General features: G+C 33.8%; 1 long non-coding RNA gene across 6 annotated transcripts in view; it reads left to right on the top strand.

Moving 5' to 3' along the window:
• The window catches only part of LOC117110610, a 45637-nt gene that overhangs the window by 7008 nt on the left and 14089 nt on the right, over positions 1–24540 (top strand). For 3 of the 6 annotated variants that reach the window (XR_004445732.1, XR_004445731.1, XR_004445734.1), the window contains exon 3: positions 9431–9564. The exons of 2 other annotated variants lie outside the window; for them this stretch is intronic. This is a non-coding gene — a long non-coding RNA (uncharacterized LOC117110610). Of the gene's footprint in view, positions 1–9430; positions 9565–15807; positions 15885–24540 lie in introns of all 6 variants that reach the window. One more of the 6 variants, XR_004445733.1, reaches the window with a different exon arrangement.

Consider the following 24540-nt stretch of genomic DNA (forward strand, 5'->3'; position numbering starts at 1 on the left):
AATTTTGGAGTTTCAACATGTTGCAGTACTAAAAAGTTTCTGTGCCCAACACAAAAACTCCAAAGTCAGAGATTTTGAGTCTTGAATGCTATTAGTTTTTGCATACTACTGTACAGTATACACAAATATTTTATATTGGAAAGGAATTTTCAAAAGTGTTTCAAACTAGCTACAGCTGGGTTAAATACAAAATTACTGGAAATGCACGACCAATTTTCGTCCTCAATCTGCTGAAATGATGAATGAACTAAAAAAAATGCACTAGCCTCCGTAGGGTCGGGTGCTTTGGTGCAACGGTTAAATCTCACCACTTCACCCTCACCAGTACCATTGCATAATTTGAGTCTCACTGACGTCAAATTTGTTGCCATGTTCTTTTTTTATTTCATAATCATAGCTTTTCTTTATTATGATTTTACTTTTGTTTTTTATTTATTTTATTTTTGCTTTATATTTTTTTACTGAATTTCTTAGACAATTAGATAAAAAGGAAACATTGTTTTTAATTATAATTTTGTTGTTGTTAATTATACATTGTAACTTGTATTATTTTTGTTATTGCTAATTATTATCAATTATTAATGTTATTGTTATCTTCATTATTATTAATTATTAAAAATAGAATAAGCAATGTTTAATTGATCAAATCCACTGTAATAAGAACAGAACCATTTTAATAGTATTCCCATTGAACCTGCGACATGTACAGAAATAGAAATACTTTCCTTTTTTAAATATATCAAACCAAAGCTGGAGAAAGTGATACTCCAGAGGAGATTTAACCATCAAAGATAATAAGGAAATTGGTAATAATCATAATGCTATTAATTAACTCAAATTACTTGTCAATTACCTATTTACAGAAATCATTTTCTAAAAGAAATAACAGATTTACTCATGACTTGTATGATTATATATTGGTATTGCTATTTTAAAAACCTTGGAATTTGATTAAAGAATACATTTGCAGACAAATGCTTAAATTTTACTGTGTATTTATTCCTCTTTTAATTTTTTTTTTTTATTGTACTCACCTTTAGTGGCTCCCAAGTCATCATTGCATCATCTCAAAATATGGTATAATAGATATGATTCAAATCTATAAGATAAGAGGGTTTCAATTTTATGTCTTTTTTGTATGTAATTTATGACTGAGATGCCTAAAAGTAATAAGATCAGAGACCAGGATTATGTGGCCATCGGCTGGTTTAGGGCGGATCTCCTATTATGAATCTGGACTTACCATACACGAACAAACATCTCTTTTTTTTTTATATTGCTTTAGTAAACTTTTCCTAGTTAAAGCTGTGTTCAGACTATCAAATTCTATTTGACAAAAACATTCCAAAATGTAGTCATGACATTACCATATAAAACACATCATGACTATATATGTCAAAGTTCATTGTCAAGGAAAATTTAATAGTATAAACAGGGCTTTACGATTAGTTAAATGTCAATCTGAAAAAAACTTCAAACATTAAATTAAAAGCTTGGAATCTCTTTAAAAATATTCAAATTCAAGTGACGTACAGATCAAATCAAATCAGTTATTGCTCATTTTTGCATCATAATTTCTTACTGACTGATAGATAGCCAATTTAAAGAATATTGAAAAAGTATTATCTGTTATTAAGGCAGCAAATGCAATTTTGTTTTAATTTCTGCTCAAAGCACTTCAATATTAAGATATTTTAAAATCATTTATATTCTAAAGTCATAAATGCTTTTGAAAACCTTTTGAAAGTCTAACATACAAGTACACATTATATATTTTTAAATTACCAATTGTATGGCCATTTTTGCAGGTACAGTACATTGAGATCTAAACTTTTAAGTTTGAGTTTTTGATCAAGTGTAGTAAACTTAAAATAATTCTATAATTCATAGATATGTGAAGTATAATATTTGGATAATGTTGATATTATGTAAAGTTCTGCGGCTTTGTAAAAACACAATGAAAACGTATTTGTATACATTCCATCACAAAATTATTATTTTAATCATTTTGTATTTGATTTTTATAAGAATAATGGATTGAAATGATTCTCTGAAAGTGAACTTTGTTTTGGCAAATAAAACTCCATCGTTTTTTGATCGTCCAACCAAACGGCCAAACCAAAAAAAAGAAAGAACTTTCGAGTTCACAAAGGCAATTAGGTTATGTACTTGCAAAGCAGAAGTCTTTCATTAAACAACATTTCCTCTGACATATATGAGATTACCAGATGAAGTGAAAGTTATTCTACAGACAAGGAATTGAAACATCTTTCTTGTTAATGAAATTGTCAGATTTTTTTCACCAGGATACGTAACATACACTGAATCATTCGGCCATTACCTTGCATCCCGCCACTATTTGTTTTCGAGTTTGCTAATTAAGAGTGGCGGGGAATAAAGCGGAGTGGATTTCCTGTCCTCTGGGAGTTGTACAGCGCACAATTATTCTGCAAGTATAGTACGGAAAACGTCAGCCATGTCAGGGCTGAATATCTCCCGTGATTTGGTTTCTGAGTTTAGTCCTTGCAGTTGATTTGCCTACCCAAGTGTATTGAGACAAATTCAATCTCGGGTCAGGTTCTAAGAGCAGGAGACTAAAAACACGTACATTTCAGACACAATGTCCCAATTTCCGCCTCTGCCGATAACGTCCTGCCATAGGCACGCTGTTTAACCACGTTGCGCTTGTGATATATCAGTAATCCTCGTAATTCAGTAGGTGTTGGCAGCTTTGCGTCAAACGGTGATGCTGCATATCATATTTTTAGTTGTATATCGTACACATCCCAAAGCTAATTAACCCCTGAGAGTTTAATACCATCTTCTAGGCCAGCCGGGCTAAACATCACAGGAATATAACCACAGATGATGTAGTTTGGCTATGGTCTACTACTACAGTATATGGTACACTGTATTTTACTTGTTGTATGGGTTTTATCCAGTAGTAATACATAAACCAAATATAGTTAATGTAATTTTACTCACTGCTGGATTAAAAATTACCAAAGGGTTGCAGCTAATCTCAGTAGAATATTAGGTATAAATTGGAATGCACAAGAAGTTGTACTGGTTTTAGAATGACCAGAAAATTAACTTTAGTTAAAATTAACTGAGTATTCATAGAAAACAAAATCTCTAGTACAAGACTTGAGTATGTATAAAAAACTAGCTACCTGGTACTTCAATCAGTTATGGTATATTATGGTCATTCGATAAATATATTGAATCATTAGTTTTTAATTTAATGTAGAAAGAAATACAAGCAGTATAATGCGATAGAATTAAGCCTACTGAGAATGTGTTTACCCTATAGTTCTTATCATTGGTCAGGGCTGTAGAAAGTTAATATTTTTTGCTGGACCAAGGTCTGGTTTTGCTAAAATAACTGTTAGCCCTTTATATATCAGCTATTGAATATTGGTCTAGTTTTAATGTATTTTTTGCTAGCTCAGCCCTAAAATATTTAAGTCGCTGACCCAGGACCACCAATTTTTTACAGCCCTGATTGGTCATGTTTTTCAACTGGTTGCAGTAGGATAATGTTTGTTCAGAACTATGGTAATCATTTGCCACCTTTTAGTGATTTGTTTTGTTTATTTATTTGACCAAAATGTTAAAAAAAAAAATGGTCAGGGCAGCTTTAAGTAAATGAATCAATATAACTTCTTCATGTCAGCTGCCCCCCCCCCCCCCCCCCCCCCCACCCGTCCCACAAAAAAAAAAAAGAGAAAAGAAAAAAATAGACTGTCTTGGTTTTTTTTTACCAGATTTAACCCAAGATTAGAAAGTGTTCCAACTTAAACCATAAGACAAGTCAATTTTATTTATTTGGTATAAATGTCTTTCAGTATTTAAAATCTTTTTTTTTTAAACCAGACATTTAACCCAAGATTAGAAGGTGCTTCAACTTACACCACAATCCAAGTCAATTGTATTTATTCACTATTTACTGTTTGCCTGGTACTACTTGTTTTACTGCCACTGTACCAATTAAACATGAACTTGCATTTCAGATTTCAGAGGAATTGTTTGAATTTACTGTATTTGAATGTATTTTGCCAATTGAAATGTGTAGTTTTTTTTTTTATAACTTGGTTTTCTGGTTTAAATTGTAGAGGTCAGATTAATAATTACCCAATCAATTTCCTTCCTCTAGCTATCGATTAAACGTAATTGATCATAATGAGATGTCTTGCTTCGGAATCACACAAATAGTTGCAATGGTAATCAAGTTTAGAAACTTCCCTCCAGTTGGTCAAAGGGTTGTAGTATGGATAGCAGTGATAGAGTACAGTACACATCTGAAGCAAAAACAAATAAGAATAAATATTAATAAGATTCAACTGATACTATTTTTCATAGTTATATTTTTTATATTTCTATTTTATATTTCAATTCAATTCTTTTTCTACAGGAGAGCTCAATATACTCATTAACATTAACACAAATACCGTAAAACCTCAAATTGAGGCACAGTGAGCTTAATCTCGAGATGAAGCCCATCTTGAATTGAAGCCCCCTCTTTAGCCTGGAAATTAGCCTCGAAAAGAAGCCCAAGATAGCATAGGCTTCTTTTTTCAAGATAGTACAGTATATAGGCCTACACTGTACACAAATTTTTTAAAAACAAAATAAATTAAAAACAAGCTTGGTTTATATAGTAGTTTAGGTCATTTAATGTCATTTAAATACACTCAATGATACAGCTTGATGTTACAGTGGCCATATTTATTGTTTTATAGTACAAATTCGCAAAATTTACAGCATTCATTTTGAAAAGAAACCCCCCCCCTCTTTACTTTGCAAAAGTAGCCTCGAAAAGAAGCCCATCTCTAAAGAAGATCATCTAAAGTTCGCAAAGAAAAGAGGCCCAGGGTTTCAATTCAAGGTTTTATAGTATACTAATCAATCAACATAATCAAAAAAGTTAGTACTACAGTATACACTATTATTCAGATAGGGAAAATAACCTTAAATTTTGATTGATTTGTAGTGGATTCGTACTGTGTACCTTATTGGTTAACATGTTCGCTGCCAGCGACGAGTATACTCGTCCCACGAGTGGTGGCACCCTCTGAACATATACCCACCCATGTAAAAAGCAGACAAGAAAACCTGCACTTGGCATAGACAGTAAAAAATGCTGTCCCAGTGCCGGCGACGCATTTGCTTGTCCCCTAATATTTTCCTGTCAATTTATTAGACACACCATTTTGATGATATACTAGATAGAATTTCAAAAAAGTATCTTTGTACATGTACAGTATACTTGTTCTGGCACACGGGAAGGAACCTAAAAAAATGGTCTGGCAGTTAATGTGGATGCCAGCCTTCTAATCTCAAGATCATAGGTTCAATTCCTGTGACCGCAGGACTTTTTTTAGGGCTACAGACAACTCCTTAAGCCTCATGCACTTGGTTTATACAGCATAGTCCATCTTTTAATTTAAATGAAATAAAATAAATTTACTGAAATCTGGGTCAAGTACAAGTGTAGAACAAAGAAATAGAGGAGTGGGGCTACTATTTTCATTGATCAGATACATCAATAGTAAATTATATACATATCAATATACTGTATGCAGTACAATTTATTCATCTAAGTCTTGCTAAATATATTAGCAAAGTGTATAGAAAAGGAAGAGAGTTCACACTGCCCAATTCCACAGCTGTCAGAGGGCGCCCTCTGCAGTCTGTCAGTTGTACCTCATTATTTGTTAGTTTTGTTTTCCACATAGTCGATGCTGTAAATGCTCATATTTTGCTACCAAGTGGCATCAGATGCACTTCTATATTACACTACCAAGTTGTGTCGGCCGCAGTCTGATTTCCACAACAGTACCAAATTGCACATCTATCTTGTAACAATATGGATATGTGATGTGATGATTCATGGTCATTGTGCATTTTTGTAACTTGGTTTCTTTGTAGTGCTTAGCCTTCTGTGCAGTAGGTAACATGGGAATGGGCATGGAAACTGCCACGCAAAATTTTTTGTAAGCGCCGCTCTCGAATAAGCACCAAGCCTCCAAAATCTTATAAGCGCCATGGTGCTTATTCGAGCATTTACGGTAAGCTAGTAAATAGTACTCCCGTGTGAAGCTTCTGATTATAATAGTTTTGTTGTGTATCTACAGTTCAATTCACAAATTCAAAGACTGAGTATCACACGTCGAAAAATGGAAAGCAACCTTTAGCCAGCTAAATTTTTTTTAAAGCCGTTTCCCGTTCATTTTTAGTAAATCGTCTTCACAAACTGCATCAGTGTGTTTTCGTGATATGTATAAAATAAAATGCTACAAATTATAGATATAAACCATGATTCAGATTTAATTGACCCCAAGAGAAATTACTAAGTAATTTTGACTGTTTACCTCATTAGAGCTAATCAGTCTAAGACTGACCCTTGGCTTTCCAAGACAAGGCTTTTCAGCCCATGGGAATCACAGAAAAATAGCTATGTCACAGGAGTAAATGAAAAATAGGGGAAAAAAATTAATAATGTGAGGTCATCTCCCCGCAGAGTTTTTCAATTATGAGGTGTACAGTACAGTAGTTTTTTTCCAGGCTGTTGTATCAGTTGGTTTTTTTTCTTTCTTTTTGCGATTGTCTGTCGACCATTGGTCGAAAGCCTTTACACCATAGAAATGAAAGTGAATGGAGAAGGAAATACTTAACTTAAAAGGTGTGAAGTTGATGTAAAAATCCTTGAGACAGAAACTACTACATAGTTCAGTGGTTTAGGAGTGAGGTTCAGACTTCTTGGTTAAGATGCTTGCCTTCCATTCTCAAAGTCCTAAGTTCAGTTCTGGGAAAAATAGGTGCTTTTGTGTAAGAAATTATTCTTACACATTTACCACCATGTGGTGTGATCTACAAACACTTGATGGTCTTCGATAGTATAGTTATTGCCCTCTTAGTGTTGCCTATAATTTTATTATTGTCCTGTATAGCCTACAGGTCTCCCTCTAATAATAGATCCAAACAACTTAAGACCACCTTCTGTGGCCCCTAAATAATGTCTATCTTTTTTATTATAAGAATAATTTTTAAGATTGAAGACAAGGCTACTAAAGACTTTAAAAATCCTGATCCCAAAAGTGGTCTTTATTTGCAGGGTGGAGGGAGACCTGTGTTGTGTATTTTTTCTTTTTAAACATTTTATTTATATTGCATAAAATAGATACATAATTTGAAGTAAAATTAAAATTTTAAGGATACCTTGAAGGGTACAACAGCACCACCTTCAGGTAGATAGTATGTTTAAGAGTTAGTCTGTTGACCATCATTGATCATCTTCTAAATCTAAGGATAAAGAAAATATTCTCTTTTTTCCAAATTTTGGTTGGTTTTGCCAATTTGTGGGCGTGTTATCTTGTTTCTTCATATTCTGCAGTTAGTTTTCCAGGTTCCCGCCAAGTGCCCCAGACAATAGATCACCATCATCAATGACCAAAGCATTTTCAAGTCTCCAAACTGGCAGTATGGGCCTCAGGGAACTGGGTGACATCATGCTGCTAAAGGGAGACTTGCCTGCCTGTGTGAACTTCTTCAGTTTTGTGGTTATTTTCACACGAACAAATGAATGATTCTCCGTTCCTGAGGAGCATTCTATCTGTGACACAGTTTTTTAAGGTCACCAAAATTTCCATGGTCATGTCAGGCTACATCTAACTAGTCGTATCTCATAGGGCAGTTTCATTAGGCCTGAGATGAGTAATACCGCCAAAGGCTTATGATTTTAAATAAAGTTATAATGTTGTCCCAATAGGATTTCAACCTAAAGCATGTCCAGACGATCAAATTTTAATTGACAAAAAACTGTTGTATGCCCATATATGGTCATGATGTGCCTATAGAGTATATCACAGGTGGACAAAGTGCTTCCTGCAGGCTGCATGTGGTCCGACAGTGATTTGTTTGCAGCCTGCGAAAATAAATTAAAAACCCTATTTGTGAGGCCCGCCAACCATATTTTGATAGAAAACACTTTGTTTTTTATGGCCTGACACTAATCGTCTGTAAAAAGTAATATTTAAATTGAGAATAAAGTGGTATAAAAGTAGCGCATGGAGGTTTTTGGAAGCACAATTGAAACATTAGATTTTGGGTGCGGGCCCAGTATCAAAAATTAACTTTGGCCCTCCAACCGATTGTTATGCCCACCCTTGCTATATATGATCATGATGTGATCGTGACCATATTTGGGCTTGTCACATGTTTTTGTCAAATAAAATTTGATAGTCTGGACAGGGCCTTAGACTTTTTGATTACAATCTGGTTGTTCTACCAATTGACATTCAAGCTCAAGTTTGTGCAAATGGCATTTTCCCAGTCAGAAAAAGTTTCCTCAAGGTGTTTCCAATACACAATGATTTTAATTTTTATGAAATGAAGAAATAAAAATAAAGTTGTGAATAACCATCTGATATTATGGTTGTGACAAATACACCTGCTTTATCTGCCAAGTTTCCTTTGCTTTCGGGCTAAATTTGATCGTTAAGAATGCCCTGTAAGTTTTACCTGATAATCTTGACTCCTGGGATGGTGGAAATCTATGAATGGTCTAATGTTAATTGCTTGGGGAACTCAAAGCTAATAGTTTTGAAATTATATTATACATGTTTATGGCCAAAATAAGCTGCAAAAACAAAAGGCACAAACTAGGTTTTTATTTTTTACTGATATTGTAAACGTATGTTTTTTTTTTAAATTGATTCATTTGAACGTGCTCTGTAACGGCAACACCTGAAAATGTGGTGCGTTCAGCTTAACTACATTTAATACAAACTACATGGAAAAATCAGTAAAACAAAGATAAAGCAAAATAATTGAACAAAGGAAAACATTTGAATGTAGAAATATTTTAAACTGTTGTTCTGTTTTGAAAGAAGTTTCACTTACTGTGGTTTAAAAAGTAGACGAATTCTAATCATATGTTACTTCTTATTATAGTTTATTTTGTGCAAAAGTGTAATTACTAAAACCTAACCTAGGTCTACTTTATATTAAATCAGTACCTCCCCTAGTTGGGAAGTAGACAAAATTTAACACTTTGCTACCAGGGGCATGAGTTCACATCTGATAGTTTGCTCAGTGCATCAGACAAGACTCAAGCTCATGTCTGAACCTGTGCAAACTTAAACTTTCTGGCAATGGTCCACAGCACATTAATTCTCTCTCTCTGGTAGTTTAGATGAGAACCCAGAAGCAATGATATAAAAATATATACCATTCGTTCGTGTTTTAATACAGTTGATGAGAGTGATGTTCATTATGGTGGTGCCCTCTTTGGAATAGGTAAACAACCAGGGGAAAAAGGCTTAGCCAATAATCAGGCACTGATGGCAAATATTTCATAACTTGAGGCTTCCTTAGACTAACCAAATGCTAATTTATTTCCATATTACTCTCTCTATCCAACTTACAGGATTGTGAGCTTGAAGTTTGTGGAGTTCATTTGTTTTCCGCTATTTCGACCATAGTCATCCTACAGTTTCATCAAGGGCAATTGAACACAATAGTTATGTGTAAACCAAAATAAACAAAGTAGCTCTAAATTTCGTAAGTAGATTTGGGTAAACAAATGCCTTGTATAACTAGGTTAATTGCATAACCAAAGTTTGTTAACTGTGTATGTCAATATGATAAAAGAGAATTGTAAATAAAATTCAAGTATCAAAAGAAGTCATGTTTGTATTTTATCTTATTTGAAGAATGACCAGCTAAAACATTTTTAATACTCTTATCACAGAGGAGTGTCTATGGTTTTAACTTCTCCCAGGGGCCAGTATGACTTTGCAGAATTGAATAAACTACACCAATTTTTTAAGTACTTTAAGCCACAATCACTTCCTTGATTAGCCTCTGGGCTGGCCATGTGTTGTTTCATGCTTAAAAAATTATTTTAAAATGCTATTGAGTGTCCAAATGACACATGGTGTACAGTACGATGCTCGGTCATTATAGATTATGCCAAATTTACGTTTAAAAACAACCTTTTTTTATATTAATCTCCTGTATATCTAAAATTCAATCTAGAATATGAGTTATGGTATGACATGAAAATTTCTCTCAAAAAATACTGCTGTACAATAATTTATTAGCCATTGTGTCAAGATTCAATATTTCGACATTAATTGTCATCAGGAACTACGTCATCATCAGGAATGAATAATTTGTTTGCGTCAGTGTATCAGTGTATAAGGTACAAGTATGAAATGGGCTAGCACTTCTATATTATTATGATACATGTAGGCCTACAAAGAGTTCATGGTCAGGCTAGTTCCCAGGCACTTTTTTTCTAATCTCTTTCATACCTTCTCTTCTTCCTACCCATTTCTCTTTCCTACCATCATTTTCAACATGTTGATTTTGCGTTTTGGGGCCTCTGAGATCTGTGTTTGTGGCCTCATTTTACAAACAGAACAACTTTGGTCCCAAAATTATTATATGTCGGCTTAAGAAAGTGCTCGGACAAAAACCTGAATGGAGTATAGGGTCAACCAGCACTAGTAGTCGGGGGTATTCTTTTTTTCAGATTATTTACTGTACAGTACATACTGTAGTATAACATTTTTCAAATTAGTTTTATTCAACACATATTTTGGGATTTATAAAATATCAGAGTTTGCCAAAATATTCCCTTTGGTTTTTCAGCTGTTTTAAATATATTTTTGCCAATTTTTACCCATCTATGAGCAGTAGCTCTTACCTATACCTTGTATCTTATTTCTGCCTACTCCAAATTGACTTCAACTTTGGCTGTATTCTTGTCAATGCTATAAAAAAGTGTTGTAGATATTTTCCAAAAGTACTATAATTTCCTTGTATCTGTCACAGCGAAATCAGTGGATTTCCTTCTGTGGTAATTCTAGTATCCACAGAATCCCACTAACATGTAATTATAAGTACATAACTAAGCCGTCTGATGTATTACAAACTTCTGGTTTTTTGTTGTTGGAGCTATTACATAGTAAAAAATTGTTTGCCTTCCAATCCTAGGACCCGGTGTTCAAATCCAATCAAAACTAGGTTCATTGTCCGGTTTTTATTTAGGATGATCCAGGAGGAACCCTTGTGTGGGTTGTATTGGTTCATGAAAGTATTATAGTGAACTGAAGTTTACGTACATTTACACTTGCTTTGTGGGAAACTTCGACAGACTGTCCAAGAGGAAACTATGGGCCGAGGGCCTAACTCAAATGTGTTAACCTCTTGAAATAAAATGTAATACATTGTACAGTATGTAAAATTAGTACAGAACACCATGGTAAACATTTATAATATATTAAAAATTACTATTAAAAATTAATAAAAAATTTAAAAAATAAAATAAATAAATAATTTAAAAAAAAGGTCTATTATTTGGTATTGTTTGAGCTTAATATTACATAAACTAGTATACCTTTCAGAACTTCAACAACTCTAGTTCAAAGCTATGACAGCAGTGGACACAGCATTTTTCATTTCTGGAATGGTCAAGAAACACTTATCACCTTGTACAGCATAACAGTTGCATTTGTTTTTGCCCCTATGATGTTGACAGACAGAATAATTCAGATCTTCAACGGTTAATGGAGTCTCGTATGATATGATTCTTCCTTCTGTGTTGATGGTTATCAGACAGAAGGGGCGGAAATGTTTGACAGCAACTCCTTGTTTGAATGAAATACCTAGAATACCAAAATTCCAATTTCTTATGAAATGATAAAAAGAATCCATGGTATATTAAGTCTGTGAGTTATGTACAAATTTATATTCTTTGGTTCTATTCTACGCTGACACTCATCGTTGCCTTTTCAGCATCTAGACAAGTGTGTTTGCTTTGGTCATGGTGCATCACCAAGTGCTTATTCTAGTTAACCACCTCTGCCAAGGATGATATGTATTCAGTGACCTTTCTATCTGTTAGCAAGATTACGCAAAGACTAATGAATGGATCATCATAAAATTTAGTGGAATGGTATATAATAATCAAAGAAAGACACCTTTCAATTTTGGGAAGAAAAGTCAAAGGAAAAGGTGTAAATCACAGAAATTTGATTTTTTTTTAACCCTTGAGCATAAAATAGAATAATGGAATCACCCCACATATTCAGGCAGCACTCAAGAAAACAATGTGCCTGAATACGGCTGGCGTTTTCATTATTTTCTTGAGGGTAGGCTGCAGTACTCAAAGAAAATAATGTGCCTAAATATGACGGGTGGCATATTAGCCGAAACATTTTGATTTTGTGGTTTGCTGATTGTAGTGTGGCTAGTGGAATTTGTCTGGAGCTTGGGTACTATGTCCTGTGTTACATATCTAGTGCAATATCACTACTCCCTGTTATGACAAAGTCATGAAAACCGCAAGTTTCTCACCCGTGTATCCCATTGTGACACTTCATTTGCATTATTTCCTCACCCAGGTGTATTGATGAGTAGTTGGCAAGTTGTACATGTCTCAAGCAATTGTTCTGATGGTCAGTTGATCCTTAGTGAGAATAGATGGCTAGTCACAGTATGTTTGTCTTCTGGCAAATGATGGTTATGCTGTGAAAAATGATTCACTCTAGAAAAGTTGTTTCTCTTCCAAACTTTTGAACATAAATTAGGCCCCTTTGTAGTTGTTGACTTTTTCCGTGCGATAAGGCGACTAAACAAAATTGAGGCGGCAGCAAAAGAAGGAAGCGGCAGAGGAGAGAAACAAATTAATTTTAACATTGACCATTAAAAAAACTTTAATGCTGAAAGCTGGATGGATGTTGTAATCCCAGCCTAAACTTTTCTTTTTCCATGTACTTTAACAATAGCTTGTCTTTAGTTGGGTGCTGTGTATTCTAATGTCATTATCACTGTCAATCTATCACTCAGTAGATTTGACAGTTATGATTTTCTCATGCCAAGTTTTTATGACCACTCATGACAAGACAACTTTCTTGTTGACATGTACATTTCAACGATCAGCATTTATAGGTTGTGTATTTTAAACAGCTGAATTCAAAGAAGACACTTAAATATACACGAGTTGAAACAAGTTTATAAGTTATTGGGTTACGCTCTATATGCATTTATTTGCATTGATGGAATGAAGATGAGGTAGTGAAAGTTCAGACAATAAAACTTTAATAAAAATAACTATTATACCTCATTTTATATATTTACTACGTACATTGGTGAAATCTATATGAACCAAAGGGCTTGGTCAGAGTCCATGAATAAAATCCATGAATCCAGGAAAAGCATTCCTTGTGGGTTCATGGGGAGAGATTCTTTGGTTTAGGATGGCTAGGAGTGAAGCTGTAGCTTGGTGGTAGATACTTGCCTTCCAATCCCAGGGTCCTGGGTTCAGACCCTGTGACTGCAGCACTTTTTCCCATGAATAAAAAAAACTTCACTCCCTAAGCTTCATAAAAGAAACTTAGTTTATAAAGCATCATTCGATCCTAAAGAGTGAACTTACTGTTGGATATGAATGAAATAACGTTTTTAATAAGTTTAAATTTGCGATTGGCAATCACAATAACCTTATTAGGATTGGCAAATTAATATTTTTAGTTTGACAACATCTGATGATGACGCCCCATGCTTGTCTGATGTGGGAAATTTATCCCGACCCAAGCTAGTACTGCCACTGGCTCAGTGGTGAGGATAAAATCAAATAAATCTTTATTGCAATCATAAAACAATAGTAGTGATTGGAATATACAAAATATAAAACAGTACAGTAAAACAGTGAGGATATTTCTGTCTTAATGGCTTGATGTTTCCAGGATTTGAACCTAGGACCCTGAGTATTGGAAAGCAAGTATACAATCTTAACCACCGAGCATGTTAAAGTTTATTGATAGATAACTCATCAAGCTGGCGATAGCCCTTTTTCTGAAACATGCTTCCTGCTGATTTTCGAGAAGCAGAGTTAAAAACACTTAAAAACATTTCTTTTCTCAGAGATCTTTGTTACTACACTTTTTTGTTTTTGTTTTGAAATGTAAGTTTGTATGGTAGCACTCTGTTCCTCGTAGCTGCCTGTAAGAATGTTGAAATAAATAAATAATTAGTATACTGTAAAGTTTTTATTTATTTATTAATTTTTATTTTTTTTTTTTGGCGCTACTGGTGATTTCAGGGTGAATGTCTCATTGGCTATTACAGTCGTTTTGTGTTTAATTCATGTTGGCAGTTGCGCGTAGGAAGTAGGTTGTGTACAAGGAAGTTTTTTTACACCGCTGCAACATGGCCTGGCTAATGTCAAGCCAACGGTGTTACGAGATAGATGCTCTGGTAATCCATGCATGTGTTAACAATAAAGGCAGCATTATTTAAATTTCCCGACATTTTGTAGCATTAACATCTGAATGCATCGGTGACTCGACTAATGATAGGAAACATCGTGCAATGTTTTACATTTGTAGCAGATCGCACATCAGAAAGTAGTTGATTAGGGTTTATTTGTTTTTTGTTGTGCGTTTAATCATGCATGCACTGAGAATGTTGATGATTTTGTTAGAGTTGATGTTTTCAAGTGAACGTTAATTGTTAATTTTAAATACTTCCTATTATGATGATCTTAATATGAGAGAGATGGAGACTGAAAAATAGATTCAAGAAGGAAAAATCTAGGCATGAATAACAATGTGTGTTTTAATTTTAGCTCGTTAAATTTACCATACAGTAGTATTTGTTTTTAACTAAACAGTTACAATGTGTTATTTGTAAGTTTTATTGGTTTAATCATAGATCAAAGAAGTACCAGGATTTGCCCAATGGGCCTGAGTTTTCTGACATGAGTCCGAGGGAGACCTGTAGGGTCTAGTGGCAAAACCCCTGGTTCCTAAAATACTAGGCAATTTGGTCATTTGATGCTGTTCTGAAATGTTTTAGCATAGCATGCGTTGGCCTGTCCAAAGGAAGCTGTCTAAGCCCACCTGACCTGCCACCCACCCTTCCCACAACATACCTGATGAACAGCTGGCTACTCCCATTGACAATAATAATACTGGTATTTATATAGTACCTAGTGGACATGATTATGGACGTTTTTTAACTGAAATATTAACATTACCAATTTGGCTATGAATAATAATTTAGAATTGCTACACTGTAGCTAATGCACTACAAAAGATATGATTAGTTGCAATATTTTTACTGGTTTTGGCACCTAACTGATTGGAAGTACTTAATACCTGTATAAAAACATTTACCATACCATATAATTGTTGTATTTTAGTGTTTTTTTACGTTTTTTCTGTGATGTATTTTTGCACCTACTGTAATTTCCTTTTGGAAAAAAATAAAGAAATCTGAATCATGAATTTTTGGAAAGAATGTGATATAGGCAGAGTAGCAAAGAGTTACATTAAAATAGACTTTGAAGAGCCAGGAACAAGTAGACAACCAGAAAAATGAAAGATTGAAATAATGTAAGCCTAAAACTAAAAGCAACAAGCAGTAATTTATTAAAAATTATAAAAAGAATAGAAAAATCACACACAAAAGAAATAAAGAATGAAAACCAAAGTATTGTTTTATGTAATAATGTAAGATAAAATTAATGTACCCTTCAATTTTGGTTCTTCTGAACACATTCAAAATAAACAAAGAAAATGAATCAAGATGATTCAACACCTTTCTAACCACCATCTAATAACTAAATTACACTATGGGCTAACACCCTCAATGTTGGGCCTTTCTGTGCTATCTCAAGCAGTTGGTTCTGCCCAGTGCCAAGTAGCTGATAGGTCGTGGCTGACAGGCAAAAGCGGTTGAAACACCTTGGGTCAGGTTTCTCAAGTCATGTTTAAGCTGATTTTATTTTTTCAGTCCGTAGGTGTTGGTATCATCCATCTGTCCCCAATTATAAATCGTGCTGGTGAGAAATAATCAAGTCACGGTTCCAGGTGTGTACGTATGAGTCGGCTGTATGTGCATCTCCCAGAAGCCTCCAGTCGTAATCACAAGAATACGAGCTACACGGAGATGCATTATGGAATTACTCGGCAGTAATTAACTGCATCGTTTAACATGCATGATAAAAATTCTCAATGTTAGGAATCTAATCATTGTGAAAGGGTGCGGTGCCGTGGGGATTTCAACTTCCACGCTCTGCACTCATCTGGAAGAGTGGACTTCAAAAATATCCAGGGCTTCCTTTATTGAGAATCATTATTTTTTATTTCTTCAGGTATAAAGTAAAATTTTTAAAATTAGCCAAGGGCTGAAAATATTGGCCTCACAAAATATTAATCTTTTTTGCTAGTTCAGTTATTTGTCTCAGAAACATTAACATTTACAATCATAAACAGCAAGGAACAAGCACAAAAGAACATGAGACAGAAACACTCTAAAAGTTAATTAAATCACTGTTAAGTGAGGCCCTTTCACAAAAAAAAACCAAAAAACAAATGCTTACAATATAAAATTGTTGATGAAAGACTAGGTTAACTACTTACATTAATGACTAGGTTAATTAACTCATAAAAATTAATATTCATGATATGAGTGACACAATGTCAGCCCAATATTTAGTTTAAAATTTATTTTATCAGTATGTTCCAAAGAGTCATTTGAAGCAACACAATCGAAACAAAATTTAATATTAATATAATGATAATAAAAGTTGAACTTGTATAACAGCATGTAAAAAAGACAAATACACTTGATGATTGAGCTCCTGGAGTTTCATATATTGCATTAAGACAGTGATTAATATTATTTTCAAGATGATTATAATTTAATCAAATTTGTTTATAAATTGAAATTGATTTTTTTTTTTTTTAAAGAATGAAGTAAAACCTACTGTATGGGTTTCTGAATCTAGCAACTCAATGGCTAGAATGTAATGGGTACTTAATTTATTGTCAACTTTTGTAATTGTGGTTAAGTCCACAGGTTGTTTTGACATTTTAGTCAGTTTACCTCAGTCCTCAGTCATCTCAGTCTGATTAAAAATGGCATTAATTTTTGACCATCTTGAAAGATTTTGTGTTAAATGCTAAATGATCTATCTTATTACGCATGATTTTAGGTAAAATGACGACTCACAACACTGCACTGCAAATATGACTTACTAAACATTGAACCTGCTGATGAGAGGATTCAACAAAATGAATATGACAGTAAAGGTGAAATGCTAGCAACCTATCACATTATAACATGGTTTTTATTTCTTCTACATGTTACCACTGATTGATGTCAGCTTGTTACAGTTGGTAGGCATAATTGCAGCGTGTGTCCCCAATTCGGTCATTGCATGCCCTCAATTATCAGGACCCTTGGGGAAACGTTGAAGTCATTGTCGAGTACAGAGATAGACATATGACTTGCGGCTTACCATGTCCCAGAAGTCAAATATCGTTTGATTCATAATGATTGGCTCCTGGAGTATTCATTAGGATCTACACGTGGTATATCAGGTACCGTTTTGTTCTCATTTACTAGCCTAATTGGCCGCTGTATCTCCCACTTTCATCTTTCATTTTTTTTTTTTTTTTTTGCCTTTCATTAATTTGTAATTTATTGTATGATTTAACAGTGGAGTAGCAAGAAGTAACTGTAGTTGTAGGGCCTCAGATATTATAAGCTTAGGATGATGAGATTAATCTGATCAACCTCAAGTTAGTGAGATAATCCCTTCCAAATATGAGATAATCAGATAAATCCTAAACCTAAGCTCTTACAATACCAGATTTTGGATATTCGTTTTCAACCGTAGCATAGAGGATCTTTCCCTTCCAACATTAAGAGTGGAAGATAAATTCCTTTCTGACCATCTAGTAGGATACGAGTAACTTTCATTCTAATCCCAAGATACTGGGATTAATATCATCCTAACTATAAAATAGAAGGATAATCCTGTTCATATGCTTAGTACGATACTTCCCCTTCCAACTTCTTCGGTTCAAATTTAATCTTTTCCCCTTGAACACATGATATCAGCACTCCCCACACTGTTTAATAGTGTTTTTTAGAGTAGAACCCCTTCTTTGGAACATGCCTATTAAAGGGGACATCCCTATTAAGTGGACACTTTTTGGGCCCAAAAAACAAAGGAGAGTATATCTTTTAACACTACGGCCAACCCCTATTCCGGGGGGACACCTATTAATGGGACACTTTTTGTGGTTCCGAATTTGTCCCCTTAATGATGATGAGATTCATAAAGCACACAAATCCCATGCAGTAGTGCTCTACCGTCGTGTTATATTGGTTTTTAACACTTGCACTTAAACTGATTTTGTGCAATAAATTTATATATTGCAATGGATAAAGCTCATCTTCCAAAACTGATCATGGGATATTAAAACTCATTACAATCAATGAATGAATAAAAGAAGTTTATAGCTTGTTGATTTTTATTCTTTCCTTTCTATAAACAGAATATATATATATACTCAAAATTAAATTTGGTTGTAGAAAATTACTAGTTAAATGTGCTTGCTTTCCATGCCTGGGTCATCATGAGGCTTCAGTTATCATCGAGGGTGGTGAATCAGAATTCCTTAGTCCTTTTTATACTTTAAAAAAATATCTGTTCGATATCTTTCACTGCGTTGGCGATTGTTCAAAACCTAATCATTTTTCTTGTTAGTAAGTAGTGAAATTCACCACCCTGAAATTCACCAGTGCTATATATGGAGCACTTTTCTTTAAACTGGGAACTGGGTTCTGTCAGTGAGAACTAAACTAGTAAAAAAGTATCAATGGTAATAAAGGTCTGTCCTCAAACCAACTGATCGACACACATATTATTTGCGAAATATTGATTTCATATTCTGACTATTCCTGTTGTTACAGTACCATTGTATTTTCATCTATTGAATTTTGAATTTTTTTGCTTGTCTTTTAATGTATTCCTCAAGAATTGGCCAACAAAATTGCCGATGTCAACTTGTGGTTGGAGAAGATTAGGAAGTAGCGTTTATCCCGAAGTTGGACAAATTAATTACTTTGAGTTGTTTACACCGACTTTTGAATTACCTTTTTAACCATCACCTTTGTTAAAAGAGGTTAAATGACCCATTGACCTAGTTCAATGCCCTATAAAAAAAACATCCAGTTTAATGAAGAATTGATGGCATTATATGGTAGATAGATTTATCTATTGATTCTGCACTTGAATTTTTCAAGCAACAGTTTGTTTGTTTTGATATTTTGTGTGACAGTTTTAAGCTCTGTCCCGACCATAACATATGTCAAACCAAGTCACTCGTTGCAAATTCTATTTTCAGAGATATATTGGCCAAAACATGCTGGAATGTCAGATTTTGTGAAATCTCTTTTATTGCACTAAACTAACCTTTTTATTTAACCATACATCATGCTATGCTGTTATTTTCCCCACTTTCAATGTTAAAACAACACTTTTTAACGTTTTGGTGATGGTTTCTGCCTGAGAAATGCCAGAAAACATAAACTTTGAAGGCTGATTCTAAAATATTGTTCTTTATGTACATTTGTAACTTTTTAAAGAAATGTTGACCATTTTACCATTTTATAGCTCTCATTTTCCTGTTGAAGACTCTATTAATAACTAAAAATCAATTTTGGGAACGAGTGACTGGTTCGGCTTGTCTTCGCCACATTTTATTTGACATAAATATGTGACGTATATACTGTATGGTCATGATGAAGTCGCCTAATGACCATATATGGGCATACAACAGTTTTTGTCAAATAAAATTTGATAGTCTGGACAGATCTGGACAGGACTTTATTAATTTAACGGGGTTTTTTTTGTCTTCTCACAGTTGGCCAATAACACAATGGGATACACCATATCACATGCAAGGCTTAGACTAGAGTTGGAAGAAAATTCTGGCATTTTGGCAGGGATTAATTGATTGATTGATTATATTGATTGAATTTGATTGAATATAATTGATTAATTTATATTCATTATGTTTACTGGTTGATTGATTATAATTTATTGATTATGATCGATGATAGATTGAAAGTGATTTATTATTGGATTAATACTCTATTTATTGATTGATTATGATTGAAAGATTTTGATTGATTATGATTAAATAATTAATTGAATGAGTTTGATGGGTTGAATTATTGATTGATTGATTGATTGGAAAATGAGTAGCTCGTAACCATCATCTTCCAACTTAACTCATTGTGTGTAGCTTAGGCTCTACATGTATCTAACATGAATATAAATATCAAAGCATACTGGCCCCATATGCTATCAGAAATTAGTCCACGAGATTGTGGCATACGATGAAACTTATCTTCTGTCAGCAAAAATCGGTTTGGATATCATCCAAATTTGTAGGAGGTGATCTCTTGGTCTAATAATTACCCACAGTTGTCTATCAGCTGGTTTCCATGATGCTTTCCCTTCCCTGTCATGCTCGTTTGCTGGCTAAGCAGTTTTCAGTTGAGGCGTATCAAGGCCCTGCTGATTCGGCATCATCTATGTTTTCCTACCTGAACATGTTGTCTGCTTCCCATTGCCCATGTTTCCTAATACTATCATTGTGAGAAATTGTTAATGGTTGGGCACTTGTATAGCGCATATAACATCTCTATGTGCTTTCTAGGACAACAGGAAAAAAAAACAAAAAAAAAAACAGATTAAATGGTTGAAATGGAAAAGAAAGTGGTAGAAGAGAAATGACAATACATGAAAGAGGTCTATATAATATCAGTATTAATGAAGAAAAGTTTTGCAGGGTCTTGTATAGTATTATACAAAAGTATAGTAAGTATTGTAAATGACACTTTCCATGAGTATCAAAAGGCGAGCACTTCAGAAATCACTTAGCTCAATTAACTTTACACATTTTGTTAATACAGTTTACTAAGAAATAAATTATATTCAGGGGACTCATATACAATGCAGATAATGTATAAATTGTATTTATTTACAAATTAAAACTCAATTGTTTGAAAAAAAGAAGAAAAATGTGTTTAAATGACATTTAGGTTGATCTCAAGTGATAATAACATTACACTTTAGAACTCAAAAATGTCTGTCCATTTGTGGGCATATGGGTGACACTGACCCTTCTAAAAGATGTTCTGGTCTGGGGACACAAGCCAGTGTGTACATTAGGTCTATGTACATATGTAGTCCTTATCCGAAAAGATAAGTGATTGGAACCCTATTGAAGAGTCAGATTCAAAATCTCTAATAATACTAATAGGTTGGCTTGTACTATTGAAGGCAACGGTACCCCACTCATACAACTCAACCCAGTCCTGAAGACTCCAATACTGAGAAAAATTGAATGATCATTTCAGGTTCAGGGTCTCCAATCTTGTAAGCTTTTTTTATGTTTTATGCTCTAGAAGATCTACTGTACCATGAATATTTGTTTGTTTTATTGGTTTTTCCACACACAACATAAATATTACTAATTATTATATAAAACACAGTTGCTCTGTCTCTGTGCTTATGTTTTCGTATAGATTGTCCCATTCTTTCTAACTATAAAAACTTTTTTATAATGTGTTTGCTTAAATTCTATATGCATTTTTATTTCTGCATTTTTACACTAATATTTCAATTCAGTATTTGACTAAATGAAGTTTGTGGTTTTTTGTGTATTTGAGCACAAATAGACCTCATTTTTGCACTTATTATCATCTGAAATTTTGAAGAATAAAAGATACTGAGATTTTTCTGGAAAAATGCAGGCATGCCATTACACTATTATTATGGTATTCAGACCTTCATTTAAAGAAATTGGAGGAGAGCTACAAATACCTATCCGACGAGTATCAAGGAGCTCTATTGCCTCTCCTCAGGATTTTGCATATCGGTAATGTTTAAAGTAAGGGTGGTCCGGTTTAGAAAAAAATGCATTCTTTCTTGATTAGAATTTGGAGCATTTTTGGAGACCATAACTTCAAAAATAACAACAGAAGATGTCTGAATTTTACTAATCCCCTATATCTTTTTGTGTGTAGTTTTATTAGTAATTTTTTTCTGGCTCATTTTCCACTGTGATTTTTGAAATAATGGCCTTTAATTTTAGTCTTGTCCCTTGGTATTTCCTATTTTTGCACATGTTTCAATGGCAAAAATCAGTCTATTTCAGCAGCCTAATTTTAAAACATCATCTCCAAAAAGTGATGTGCTATGATTATACAGAAATTTGAGAAAATAGATATAAATTTCTTAATCTAATATTATTTTAAAACATAACAATATTATTTTGATGACTATAGTTCAACTATAGTTTAACATAATTAATAGAGAAAACATACTCTGTTTTAATAGGGAGAACAGACTCTGGTCGGACCCAGTACGTAGCGTAGGCCCTAGGCCTCTGTGTGCGTGTGCGTGTGTGTGATCTATTTCGCGATCGAAAGGTGTGACACAGGGACCAGGATTAGGTTAAAGATGCATCAATATTTTTATCAGTTCTCCAAACAAAGATCGTAATCTTGACAGTACTGTACTTGATATGACAAATCGCAAATCTACTATGCCAAGGTAGGTCCTACAGTATTACATGCTGACCTAAGTATAAAGTGGAGTTTGCTACCTATTGCTGAGCTACTGGTTGTTTACTCACATCTATGTTCTATCTAGGCTATGCAGATATTCGTCTAGTCTACAGTAGTGTAAATCTACTCTAGGTTTTCCGAATTGAGGGATGTATGTTGACTAATTGTATTAAAATTTTACTTGTAAATGTTCATAATGATAACAATCTGCTATATTTTATTTTATATAACCTATGAAATAAGACCGCTCAATGAACCAACTTACAGACATACCGCTCAAAATAGCAGAGCCACATGCATGCAAGTAGTGGGCCGTTTAGAATTGTCAATTTTCTAGCAGGGTATAATATATTTTTACTACAATTAATACGCGTGATGTAAGTGAAAGTGTTTCGAATGAAATTGATGAAAATTCAATTAATAACCATTGTTTCATCAACCGTATTATGAGTTAGCTTTAGTTTAATGCAGAATTTGATAGATATTTATTTTGGATGTTTTTTTCATTTCTTCAGTTTTCTGACAGTAAATTAAGGAGCACTATATTTTGCTGTCCTTAGAAGGGTATAAGGAACACGAAGGAGCGCCAGTGCGATCTTGCTCCTTTTAAATGAAGGTCTGGTTATGTCCATTAGCATCATTTTTTACATAAAGAAGATATCTTGTAAACTTTAGTAAAAATTGTTTCACTCAATACTTAAATACAATGGTTCAATCTGTGTTTCTTTGTTACTGGCATCATTCACAGATGGAGTAAATTTTACATTAACAGTATCATCATAATATTGTGTAGTTAATTCATTGTTGCATGAAATTTGAAGCTGTTGAGTGCAGCTGGTTTGAGACACCATGTTTTCGTAGCTATGTTCTTCTGGCAATGCATTATGTTCATTGTGCATTTGGGCTTCTAGGTGTACACTTAATTTATCTTCATTTATCTGTTGTGAAGTTGATTCAGTGTCAGTTGAAATTTGAAGTTGTTGAGAGCACCCTGCTTGAGACATCATGTGATAAGAACTGTTGTCATAACTATCTACTCCTTTCAATGTAGCAGTAGGTTCATAGTGCATTTGGATTCTAGGTGCATCTCCAGCTAACATGATAGATGATGTGCCTTCATCATTTCCAGCTGAAGCAATTGGCTGGGATTCATGTGGGTCAGGCTGATGTGGGTTACTCTGATGCGTACTAGGCAAAGTAGCTGTCATTTCATAACGACTTTTATATCTCATAAAGTAACAGCATGAGAACACAGTTGAAAACATACTTAGTGCAAGTGCACCAACACTTACAGAGATTAAGTAAATATTATTTACATTTGGCCCATTTGGTTTTATAGACGTTAAGTTTTGAAGTGATTCTGTTTCATTTCTGATTAAAATATTAATAATGGTAGGTACATTTGTATCGTTAATACTACAGGTAATTATAGCATTGTCCATATCAGATGTAACATTGTCAATGATTAACATGTTTGCGCTATTACCATGTTTATTCTCTATTGCTGTCTTTATAGCGGTATTGTTTGAATTCCATACTACAGAAAAAACTTCCATACTTCTGAAAAAAGTTGCAGTGTAATTGTAAATTATTTGATTGGATATTGAAAATTCATTGACAAAATAAAAGTTTTTTTCCTCATTAGCCTTGCATTCTAAAGTGGCCCTCTGACCAATTGTCAATAGGCCAACAGGTTGTATACGGATCTGTGGGGTACTTAAACGCCTTTCAACAATCATTTCAATTTTACAGACTAATTGCGTCACCAGTGAATTTAATCCATTGATGTAACAACTAAAAGTATGGCAGTAAGATTCTGAGCATATTGATGAGTTTAACGTTACATGACTTCTAGCTGTCACTTCACTTCTAGTTTTGTATAAAGTATTATTCTGCAAGTAGGGTTCTGTTATTCATTGCAGTGTGTAATTTGCGGGTGACGTTACTGCACAATCTAATACTACATCTGCACCACCGTTACTGTCATGTATTTTGTATGAATTACAAACTGTTTCAGATGGTAGTGGCCAAACAAGGACATCAATATTATATAATATTATAATATTCTGGTTTTTACTTACGATATTTAAT

Source organism: Anneissia japonica, unplaced genomic scaffold (genome assembly GCF_011630105.1).
Source record: "Anneissia japonica isolate Jap-2015-1 unplaced genomic scaffold, ASM1163010v1 scaffold287919_len575428_cov197, whole genome shotgun sequence".
Taxonomy (NCBI): domain Eukaryota; kingdom Metazoa; phylum Echinodermata; class Crinoidea; order Comatulida; family Comatulidae; genus Anneissia; species Anneissia japonica.